The sequence below is a fragment of the Coregonus clupeaformis genome, unplaced genomic scaffold, assembly GCF_020615455.1.
Source record: "Coregonus clupeaformis isolate EN_2021a unplaced genomic scaffold, ASM2061545v1 scaf0309, whole genome shotgun sequence".
Lineage (NCBI taxonomy): Eukaryota > Metazoa > Chordata > Actinopteri > Salmoniformes > Salmonidae > Coregonus > Coregonus clupeaformis.
In genome coordinates, this window is record NW_025533764.1 from 176,764 (window position 1) to 188,426 (window position 11,663).

At 41.8% G+C, this 11,663-nt stretch overlaps 1 pseudogene; it reads right to left on the reverse strand.

Annotated features, from left to right (window-relative positions):
• Positions 1-10,466: 10,466 nt before the first annotated feature.
• LOC121558904 lies at positions 10,467-10,802 on the reverse strand (annotated as a pseudogene).
• Positions 10,803-11,663: the final 861 nt, after the last annotated feature.

The window sequence follows — 11,663 nt, forward strand, 5'->3', positions numbered from 1 at the left end:
AGCCAGGGTGTGTGATTCTATGTTGGTATATCTATGTTGGCCTGAGTGACTCCCAATCAGAGGCAACGCAGTGTCAGCTGGTTGTCTCTGATTGGGAGCCATATTTAACTGTCTGGCTTTTCACTTTGTGTTGTGGTTTCTTGTTCCGTTAAGGTTTGTTGATGTAACCAAGGGACGTTCACGTTTCGTTGTTTTGATCGTTGATCATTCGTATAATAAATATGTTTGCTTTCAACGCTGCGCCTTGGTCCTCCTCTCGTAGACGATCGTGACAGTTAGTTTCCCACGGGGGGCCAGTATGAAAAATGTATGCACTCACTAACTGTAAGTCGATCTGGATAAGAGCGTCTGATAAATGACTAAAATGTAAATATGGAATCATGTAGTAACCAAAAAAATTGTTAAACAAATCAAAATATATTTTATATTTGAGATTCTTCAAAGTAGCCACCCTTTGCCTTGATGACAGCTTTGCAAACTCTTGGCATTCTCTCAACCAGCTTCATGAGGTAGTCACCTGCAATGCATTTCAATTAACAGGTGTGCCTTGTGAATTTCTTTCCTTCTTAATGCGTTTGAGCCAATCAGTTGTGTTGTGACAAGGTAGGGTGGTATACAGAAGATAGCCCTATTTGGTAAAAGACAAAGTCCATATTATGGCAAGAACAGCTCAAATAAGCAAACAGAAACAGTCCATCATTACTTTAAGACATGAAGGTCAGTCAATACAGAACATTTCAAGAACTTTGAAAGTTTCTTCAAGTGCAGTCGCAAAAATCATCAAGCGCTATGATGAAACTGGCTCTCATGAGGACCGCCACAGGCAAGGAAGACCCAGAGTTACAGTATATATATGTTCTATTCTTTAAAACAACAATACAATACAATACAGACAATACAAATGGCCGCTCCCACAGTGGATGCTCTGGTCAGAGCACCCATAACTACCATGACCAGCACACACACCTCTGACAGCATGAAACCAAACCACAAAACATAAATAATAAAAGCTAAACATACAATAATCCCATCCCCACCCTCACCCCTGATTGGAGGACCACAAACATTTACACTGTACATGTGTGTATATACTTATTCCAGCCACTCATCAATTCCACCCTTCAGACAGCCACAGATCAACTCATCTGTCCCAATAAATCATCATTCTACTATTCTATTTCCTCTTCTCCTATGGTGTAGAAATTGACCCCAAAATAAACATTTTACCCAAGAGCACAACGATATTTCCTATTGACTGAATGTGGTCCTTCAAACAAAGTTATAGAAAATAAGTATTAACAGGTGTGATGGTGATGACCCTTATGATTCCTACCACATCCTGTATTAGGAGGAAACTCACAAAAACAATTTGGCTGCAAGACAATAATATTCAATTGTCCTAATGGCAAGGTAATCATTCACAAGTCCTTTAAAAGTGACCAGCTGTTCCACACCAGTATCAGTCCCACATACTGTAGATAACTACTAAAAAATATGTTCTGACAGACTGCCGGAACTGATAAATTCTTCCTCCGGTCCACTGGTTGATAAGGATGTCTCTAATGAACACTTCACCAGTGATCTTGTATCGTTTCAGGTACAGGCCTTAGGTCAAGGGATATTACTGCAGCTTCAGACGATAGATTCTCATAACCTGTAATGAAGGAAAAAAAGTGAAAGTAAACATGTCCTGGTTTCAAGATACATTTATATTTCACTTAGGTTTCCCTAAGTAAGCATGTCCTAATTTTCAGGTGTGGACATTTCACCTAGATATCCCTAATATGATGACTGCTGTGTACATCATAGATGCTTATCAGGTTCTGATCATCTTACTATGCTTCTTCACCCGAGATCGCCCCCCGACTGCTAATCAATCCGTTCTTTATTCTCCAGGCTCTGCTTTGTCATCAAAATGGACAACCTTACAATGAGTGACATGTATCCACCATGATTTTCCCTGAACTTTCACTGCTGACCTCGTTATGAACAAAACTTGATAAGGACCTTCCCATTTTGGCCCTAATGTGTCTGTTACATATTATTTTTTTTACCATCACCCACTGTTATGGCACTACATCATGTCCCCCTTCGGGAGTTATTCCCCACACCTCTTTTACTTGTCTGTCTATGATTTCTCGAATCAGAATTTTAGCTGTGTGTTGTGCGGTTCCTTTCTTAGTAGGGTAGGCTTCAACCCATCGTGAGAAATGATCAACAACAACCAGCACATCTTCCTGTCCTTTACATTTGGGCAGCGTGATGTAGTCAAGCTTTAGGTGTCTGAAGGCTCCTGGTGGGGCAGGTGCTCGTCGTGCCTGTACCTTCACTCGTCCTTTGGTGTTGTTTTCCATACAAATCTTGCAATTCGCCACGACAGCTTCAGCCTCTTTCCGCACACCAGGATTCCACCATTTGCCCACAAAACGATAAACTATCTTGTCCACACCAATGTGTCCCAAAGAGTGGATCTGTGTCACCATGTAGGGTAAGAGTGCATTTGGCACTACACATCTCAGGTTGTATTTCCATACACCTTCTTGATTGAGTTTGCACCCTGCAGCCATCCATTCCCACACTTCATCTTTTGGTGCACTGCTCTGCATGTCTCTATTGTATTGCAATGTATCCAAGGTGTATTTCCTAATCAGTTTAGGTGACAGAGGTGTTCTCTTGGCAGCCGCCTTAGCAGCTCTGTCAGCCAGATCATTACCTTTACTCTCGTCTGTAAAGATTTTAACTGGAGAGCATTCAGTAGAGCCATCACCTCTAGTCCATTCTTCACAGGAACTCCCAGTGATGTCATGAATCCTCTGTTTTTCCATATTTTTCCAAAATCATGGGTAACACTGAAAGCATACCTTGAGTCTGTGTAGATATTAGCTGTTTTTCCTTCAGCCTGTTTGCATGCTTCTGTCAAAGCCACCAATTCTGCCACCTGTGCTGATGTTCCTGCAGGTAACGTGCCTGTCAGTATCACATTGTCCATTGTAGTAAAGGAGATGATTGTGGACTACAGGAAAAAAAAGAGGACTGAGCACGCCCATTCTCATCGACGGGGCTGTAAGTGGAACAGGTTGAGAGCTTCAAGTTCCTTGGTGTCCACATCACCAACGAACTATCATGGTCCAAACACACCAAGACAGTCGTGAAGAGGGCACGACAAAGCCTATTCCCCCTCAGGAGACTGAAAAGATTTGGCATGGGTCCTCAGATCCTCAAAAAATTATACAGCTGCACCATCGAGAGCATCCTGACTGGTTGCATCACCGCCTGGTATGGCAACTGGCATCCAGGACCTCTATACCAGGCAGTGTCAGAGGAAGGCCCTCAAAATTGTCAAAGACTCCAGCCACCCTAGTCATAGACTGTTCTCTCTGCTACCGCACGGCAAGCGGTACCAGAGTGCCAAGTCTAGGTCCAAAAGACTTCTCAACAGCTTCTACCCCCAAGCCATAAGACTCCTGAACAGCTAATCATGGCTACCCGGACTATTTGCACTGCCCCCCCCACCCCATCCTTTTACGCTGCTGCTACTCTGTTAATTATTTATGCATAGTCACTTTAACTCTACCCACATGTACATATTACTTCAACTACCTCAACTAGCCGGTGCCCCCGCACATTGACTCTGCACCGGTACCCCCCTGTATATATAGCCTCCCTACTGTTATTTTATTTTACTTCTGCTCTTTTTTTCTCAACACTTTTTTTGTTGTTGTTTTATTTTTACTTTTTTTGTTAAAAAGAAATGCACTGTTGGTTAAGGGCTGTAAGTAAGCATTTCACTGTAATGTCTGCACCTGTTGTATTCGGCGCATGTGGCCAATACAATTTAATTTGATTTGATTTGATTTGATAATCGCCCAGCCTACCTTCCTCACACCCCCCTCCACAATTCCTGAACCGTCTGTGTATAAGATAAACTCAGGGTTTTCCAACGGATTACCTTTAATAAACCCATCAGAGAGCTGATCCAAAACCAACTCACAACAGTTGTGTTCAAGTAATGTGGTATCTGGAGGAGGCATCAGAGTAGCTGGATTAGATGGTGTGCCATGTTGTATGATGATGTTAGGAGCCTCCAACACAGTTGACTCCTGGTTCCAACGAGCAGCTGTGACCTGTGCAGCTCGATTCATTGTCAAAAGAGTATGAACAGCATGTGGACACTTGATGGTAAAATGTTCGTCAAGAACAAGCGATGCCACCATTGACACAGCGACATAAGTAGCCTGCATAACAAAGACACTAACAACTGTAACCCATCATAAGGATGTAGATTGTAGAGTTTGTTATATCGCTTGAAATGGTCCCATGTCTTCATACCCACGTCTCGTGGATGCTTCAAAATCTTTGACCATTCATCCAACTGTTTTGGAGATGCTGATTTCTGTGTGATGACTGTCACTGGAGGTTTGTCTTTACTCCCTTTAACAGCCTGTGTTCTGGTTGGCCTGAGACATCGTTTGTCACCCGATCTGCCTTTCGCAACTCAGTGTGAGGGTAGATTGAGGGTACAAAGAGCCCACAGGTGGGGGCCAAGTCTGCCTTTTCTACACTTACATTCTGTAATTGTTGAATTATCTCCAGCCTACACTTCTCTACTTTGAAATGGTTCTTCATACAGTGAATTTAATATATTTCTCATGTTCACATCCGGAGCAGCTGTCCCGCCCTTTTCCAGAGTGGTTCTCTCACTTGAAGATGCCATTACACCAACTTCAAAAGTTGTATAATATATATCTATATGTATATATATATTTATAACCCCTTAAGGACTCAAACCTCTATCTATAGAACCCAAATTGTTTCTGCAGGGCCTGGTTACCCATAGAAAACTTGCATTTACTTCATAAGCTTGTTGAGGACTTGAACCTCCTAAAACTTGTGTTCACTTCAAAAGCTTGTTGAGGACTCGAACCTCATTAAACTTGTGTTCACTTCAAAAGCTTGTACAAGGCTTACATAACCCAAAATTCAAAAGCTTGTAAAATGCTCACAAAGCTTACATTACCCAAAATTCAAAAGCATGTACAATGCTTACAAGGCTTACATTACCCAAAATTGCTACTCAACCAGCAACTCACTTCTATACAACGCGAAGGTTTCACTCCCTTAATCAATTATGGCTTATTTTAACTGATAGGGCTTTTACAAAGGACTCCAACCTTTATCAAAGGACTCTAACCTTTAATAGAGGACACATATACAGTGGGGAAAAAAGTATTTAATCAGCCACCAATTGTGCAAGTTCTCCCACTTAAAAAGATGAGAGAGGCCTGTAATTTTCATCATAGGTACACGTCAACTATGACAGACAAATTGAGGAAAAAAAATCCAGAAAATCACATTGTAGGATTTTTTATGAATTTATTTGCAAATTATGGTGGAAAAAAAGTATTTGGTCACATACAAACAAGCAAGATTTCTGGCTCTCACAGACCTGTAACTTCTTCTTTAAGAGGCTCCTCTGTCCTCCACTCGTTACCTGTATTAATGGCACCTGTTTGAACTTGTTATCAGCATTAAAAGACACCTGTCCACAACCTCAAACAGTCACACTCCAAACTCCACTATGGCCAAGACCAAAGAGCTGTCAAAGGACACCAGAAACAAAATTGTAGACCTGCACCAGGCTGGGAAGACTGAATCTGCAATAGGTAAGCAGCTTGGTTTGAAGATATCATCTGTGGGAGCAATTATTAGGAAATGGAAGACATACAAGACCACTGATAATCTCCCTCGATGTGGGGCTCCACACAAGATCTCACCCTGTGGGGTCAAAATGATCACAAGAACGGTGAGCAAAAATCCCCAGAACCACACAGGGGGACCTAGTGAATGACCTGCAGAGAGCTGGGACCAAAGTAACAAAGCCTACCATCAGTAACACACTACGCGCCAGGGACTCAAATCCTGCAGTGCAAGACGTGTCCCCTTGCTTGCCAGTCATGTCCAGGCCCATCTGAAGTTTGCTAGAGTGCATTTGGATGATCCAGAGAGAGGATTGGAAGAATGTCATATGGTCAGATGAAACCAAAATAGAACTTTTTTGGTATAAACTCAACTCGTCGTGTTTGGAGGACAAAGAAAGCTGAGTTGCATCCAAAGAACACCATACCTACTGTGAAGCATGGGGGTGGAAACATCATGCTTTGGGGCTGTTTTTCTGCAAAGGACCAGGACGACTGATCCGTGTAAAGGAAAGAATGAATGGGGCCATGTATCATGAGATTTTGAGTGAAAACCTCCTTCCATCAGCAAGGGCATTGAAGATGAAACGTGGCTGGGTCTTTTCAGCATGACAATGATCCCAAACACACCGCCCGGGCAACAAAGGAGTGGCTTCGTGAAGAAGCATTTCAGGTCCTGGAGTGGCCTAGCCAGTCTCAGATCTCAACCCCATAGAAAATCTTTGGAGGGAGTTGAATGTCCGTGTTGCCTAGCGAGCAGCCCCAAAACATCACTGCTCTAGAGGAGATCTGCATGGAGGAATGGGCCAAAATACCAGCAACAGTGTGTGAAAACCTTGTGAAGACTTACAGAAAACGTTTGACCTGTGTCATTGCCAACAAAGGGTATATAACAAAGTATTGAGAAACTTTTGTTATTGACCAAATACTTATTTTCCACCATAATTTGCAAATAAATTCATAAAAATCCTACAATGTGATTTTCTTGATTTTTTCCCCTCATTTTGTCTGTCATAGTTGACGTGTACCTATGATGAAAATTACAGGCCTCTCTCATCTTTTTAAGTGGGAGAACTTGCACAATTGGTGGCTGACTAAATACTTTTTTTCCCCACTGTACATATCACTCATTGCATGCACTTATTTTAACCTGATTTAGTTATTTTAGATGATATAGGTCTATACTCCTGTGGTCTCTGTAGCTCAGCTGGTAGAGCACGGCGCTTGTAACGCCAAGGTAGTGGGTTCGATCCCGGGACCACCCATACACAAAAAAATATAAGTCGCTTTGGATAAAAGCTTCTGCTAAGGCATATTATTATTACTCACCCAGCAATTATGCCCATCAATCACGATTAAGAAGCTGAATCCCGAGGGTGGGTTGAGCACAGCCCTCTCTTTCCCCTGGATCAGCACACAGTTGATTCGTTTTTTTCTTGTTGTTGGTCAAGACCAATTCATCCGAGGTCCACGGCACCAAGTGTTAGCAGTTGATGTTATTCTTCAATAACACAGACCCCAAAGCAAATCAGGGAAAAAAAAAATATATTTATTCAAGAGAACAAATCAGAGTTTGTTATGCTGGAAGTAGATGGTAGATGTTCATTCTTCCCTGTCCTCCAATGTTTTCTCCACTGAACAAAGAGACATGGTGTAGTTTATAGCCTCCAAGCCTAGCATGTTGGCTGACAAATTAGAATTCCTTGCAATAAAATGGGCCAATGGCCAAATACCGAAGTACCCTGTTTCAGGCTCAATGTATAAACAATTTGGACCAATGAGAACTTGCCACATGTAGCTATAAGTCCCTGGTTGGAACCCCTACACAGATTCTAAACAAATGTTGATTTACCCTCTTGACCTCTTAGCCTCTGTGTTGTGTATTTCTCTTTGAATATTTTTACAAGACCATTCCAGGGTTGGTTGTGGCTCAAGAAAAACCTTGTATTATAGGCAAACATTGATACCTTTTTTCCTAATCCAATAATTTCCTAACCCCTTTATTTTTATCATTGGATCTGTTCAACGGCCATAACAAACAAATATGGTGAAAGGGGGGCAGCCCTGTTTACACCTCTTAACAATTAAAAATTCTCAGAGAACAGAACCATTAGTTATAATTTTACATAAAGAGTGTTATACACTGACTTTTATCAATTTACAAGAGATTCTCTAAAGTTGAAATAATCCAGGCACTTATAAATAAATTCTAGCCATACTTTATCGAAAGCTTTCTCAAAATCTGCTACAGTGGGAAAAAAAGAGTATTTAGTCAGCCACTAATGTGTGCAAGTTCTCCCACTTAAAAAGATGAGAGAGGCCTGTAATTTTCATCATAGGTACGCGTCAACTATGACCCAACAAATTGAGGAAAAAATATCCAGAAAATCACATTGTAGGATTTGTTTGAATTTATTTGCAAATTATGGTGGAAAATAAGTATTTGGTCACCTACAAACAAACAAGATTTCTGGCTCTCACAGACCTGTAACTTCTTCTTTAAGGGATCCTCTGTCCTCCACTCGATTACCTGTATTAGTGGCACCTGTTTGAACTTGTTATCAGTATAAAAAGACACCTGTCCACAACCCTCAAACAGTCACACTCTCCAAACTCCACTATGGCCAAGACAGAAAAGAACTTTCCAAAGGACACCCAGAAACAAAATTGTAGACCTGCACCAGGCTGGGAAGACTGAATCTGCAATAGGTAAGCAGCTTAGTTTGAGAAATCAACTGGGGGAGCAATTATTAGGAAATGGAAGACATAACAAGACCACTGATAATCTCCCTCGATCTGGTGCTCCACTGCAAGATCTCACTCCCGTGGGAGTCAAAGTGATCACAAAGCGGTGAGCAAAAATCCCAGAATCCACAGGGGGACCTAGTGAATGACCTGCAAGAGCTGGGACCAAAGTAACAAAGCCTACCATCAGTAACACACTAAAATCGCCAGGGACTGAAAGAAATCCTGCAGTGCCCCCTGCTTACGCCAGTACATGTCCAGGCCGTCTGAAGTTTGCTAGAGTGCATTTGGATGATCCAGATGATGATTGGGAATGTCATATGGTCAGATGAAGCCAAAATATAACTTTTTGGTAAAAACTCAACTCGTCGTGTTTGGAGGACAAAAGATATGCTGAGTTGCATCCAAAGAACACCTTACCTACTGTGAAGCATGGGGGTGGAAACATCATGCTTTGGGCTGTTCTTTTCTCTGCAGACCAGCCGGCTGATCCGTGTAAAGGAAAGAATGAATGGGGCCATGTCGTGAGATTTTGAGTGAAAACCTCCGTCCATCAGCAAGGGCATTGACCGTGATCCCAACACACCGCCCGAGCAGCGAAGGGTGGCTTCGTAAGAAACATTTCAAGGTCCTGGAGTGGGCCTAGCCAGTCTCTAGATCTCAACCCCATAGAAAATCTTTGGAGGGAGTTGAAAGTCCGTGTTGCTTGGCTGACAGCCCCAAAACATCACTGCTCTAGAGGAGATCTGCATGGAGGAATGGGCCAAAATACCAGCAACAGTGTGCTTGAAAACCTTGTGAAGACTTACAGAAAACGTTTGACCTGTGCCATTGCCAACAAAGGTATATAACAAAGTATTGGAAACTTTTGTTATTACTAAATACTTATTTTCCACCATAATTTGCAAATAAATTCATTAAAATCCTACAATGTGATTTTTCTGGAGAAAAAAATTCTCATTTTGTCTGTCATAGTTGGCGTGTACCTATGATGAAAATTACAGGCTCTCTCTCATCTTTTTAAGTGAGAGAACTTGCACAATTGGTGGCTGGCTAAATACTTTTTTCCCCACTGTATAAGGTTATACACTGGCTATCCCTGCTCTTCTCATAGTTTTCAATTATTTATAATAATTGTCTAATACTATCTCAACATATATTCATTTTAAGAATCCTGTCTAATCACTGATGAATAATATCCGGTCAAAGACTTTTTAATTCTATAAGTCTTTTCTCTCTTGACCGAATCCGTTTTGTTTTTGGGATGAAAATGTGAATTGAATGGCCTCTAAGACACGCTTAAGCATCTCATACTATACATTGATCCGCTGTTCCTGTTTATGCTAGAAAAAAATAAATAATAATAATTAAAAAGATCCACTCTTTTTTTTTGCATCCTTCTTTTGTCTAATAATTGACAAAAAAAAGAAAATGTGTCAGTTTAACCATTCCCATGTGGGGCACACTTTCCTTGACTCACGGGGGGGACAGCACAGGAAGAAGCACAAAACAACGTCTGGGTGCCCCCAATTAAACTTTGTGCAATATCCCAAGTGCAGCCCTTCCCCTGCACTAAACCTTGGGGCGACCAAGTGAAGCGACGTCCACTGAGTTACACAGAAAGTGACAGCAATAAACAGAAATACTTCATAGTATATTCATTGGTACTGGCCATCCCAACATCATAGTACACCTATCCACAGGAAGAGGGTAGCTTCGAGATATCCCCATATTTTACAATTATATTTTAGTCATTTAGCGACGCTATCTTATCCAGCGGCTTAAGTTCGTGATTGCATACATTTTCTTTATATATATTTGTTTCATACTAACGCAATAATATTTAAATGAATCTCACATCCTCCCTCCTTCTCAAAGCACATTGAGTAGATCTTATGTTCCTCTCCTTGAATCTTCTCCTCCAATGCATTTTTGAGAAGGGCAAAGATGCGAAAAAATACAATTGACATACACACCAGGAATTGGACTACTGTGAGGTCATCCTAGTAAGCGAGGCTGGCACGACTATCCATCCTGCTGCTGGATGAAGGGGTTGGGGATGGCTTCCACTCCTGAGGACAGATAAGCTCCACGGGACGTCCCTCTACAAACCACCAGGCTTCCAGCTGCCACATGTCCTCGGTCAGCTTGAATGGTGCGTCAGGATCCTGCAAGTGCTCGATGGTGCTATCCAATACCAGGTTCAACATGGGGTCAAACCCCTCCAGAACTCCACTGGCCTCTCGTCCTCCCTGAAACTTCACACCCGGATTGTTTATCAATGTACTTTGACAGGTCAAAGATACTCTCTTTCTTCTTCTTCTCTCCTTCCTTGTTTCTGTCCTGGTTTCTGTCCGCCATTTTTAACATGTTTCCAGCCAAGCCCACGCCTTATAATTGTTATATTTATTTAAAAAATAATTAAAATAATATTAATCCCCATCCAAGGCCTCTCATATAAAGGACATTATTTTTGTAGCCTCACAAAACTAATAAAAGTACATCGCAGCACTCATGCAATTATAAGTCTTAAATCAACAAAATACCATTATACAGGTCTTTACCCACAACCTAACATAATGCACATTCTCCTATACCTGGGGAGGTAGTATCTCTCCCCTTGAAGTTATGGCCTCAATATAAAAAGCAAAAAAAAAATATAATAAACCCCCTAGGAGCTTTCACAAAGAAAATACAACTTCTTGGTGTCCCAGGTTATATAGCAGCTAGTTGAATATGAAAGTAAAATTACCAGCTGTCATTTGTGCCTAGATCCAATTTATATTCCATCCAAAATAAGCGTTAAATCAGTCCTCGAACAGAGTGGCTGTGTAGCGGATTCTCTTGATGCCTCTTCCCGATAGCTAAACTAATCGCAGTCCCCTGTAGCTCAGTTGGTGAGCATGGCGCTTCATCACCAGGGTTGTGGGTTCGTTTCCCACGGGGGGCCAGTATGAAAATGTATGCATTCACCCCTAACTGTAGTCGCTCTGGATAAAGCGTCTGCTAAACAACTAAAATGTGCCTTCTGCACATGTGCTCATTCGGCTGACCAGAGGTTGGAACAGGCTACTCTGTCAAATTTCAGGCCTTCGTTGAATTGCACTCAGAATGCCTAGTGGACTAACTAGGCCACCAACACATACAGGAGGAGGGAGAACCACTCAGATCATACAGTAGCCCAGTTTCAGAAACCTTAGAGCATTCTTTGGTGCTTGTAAA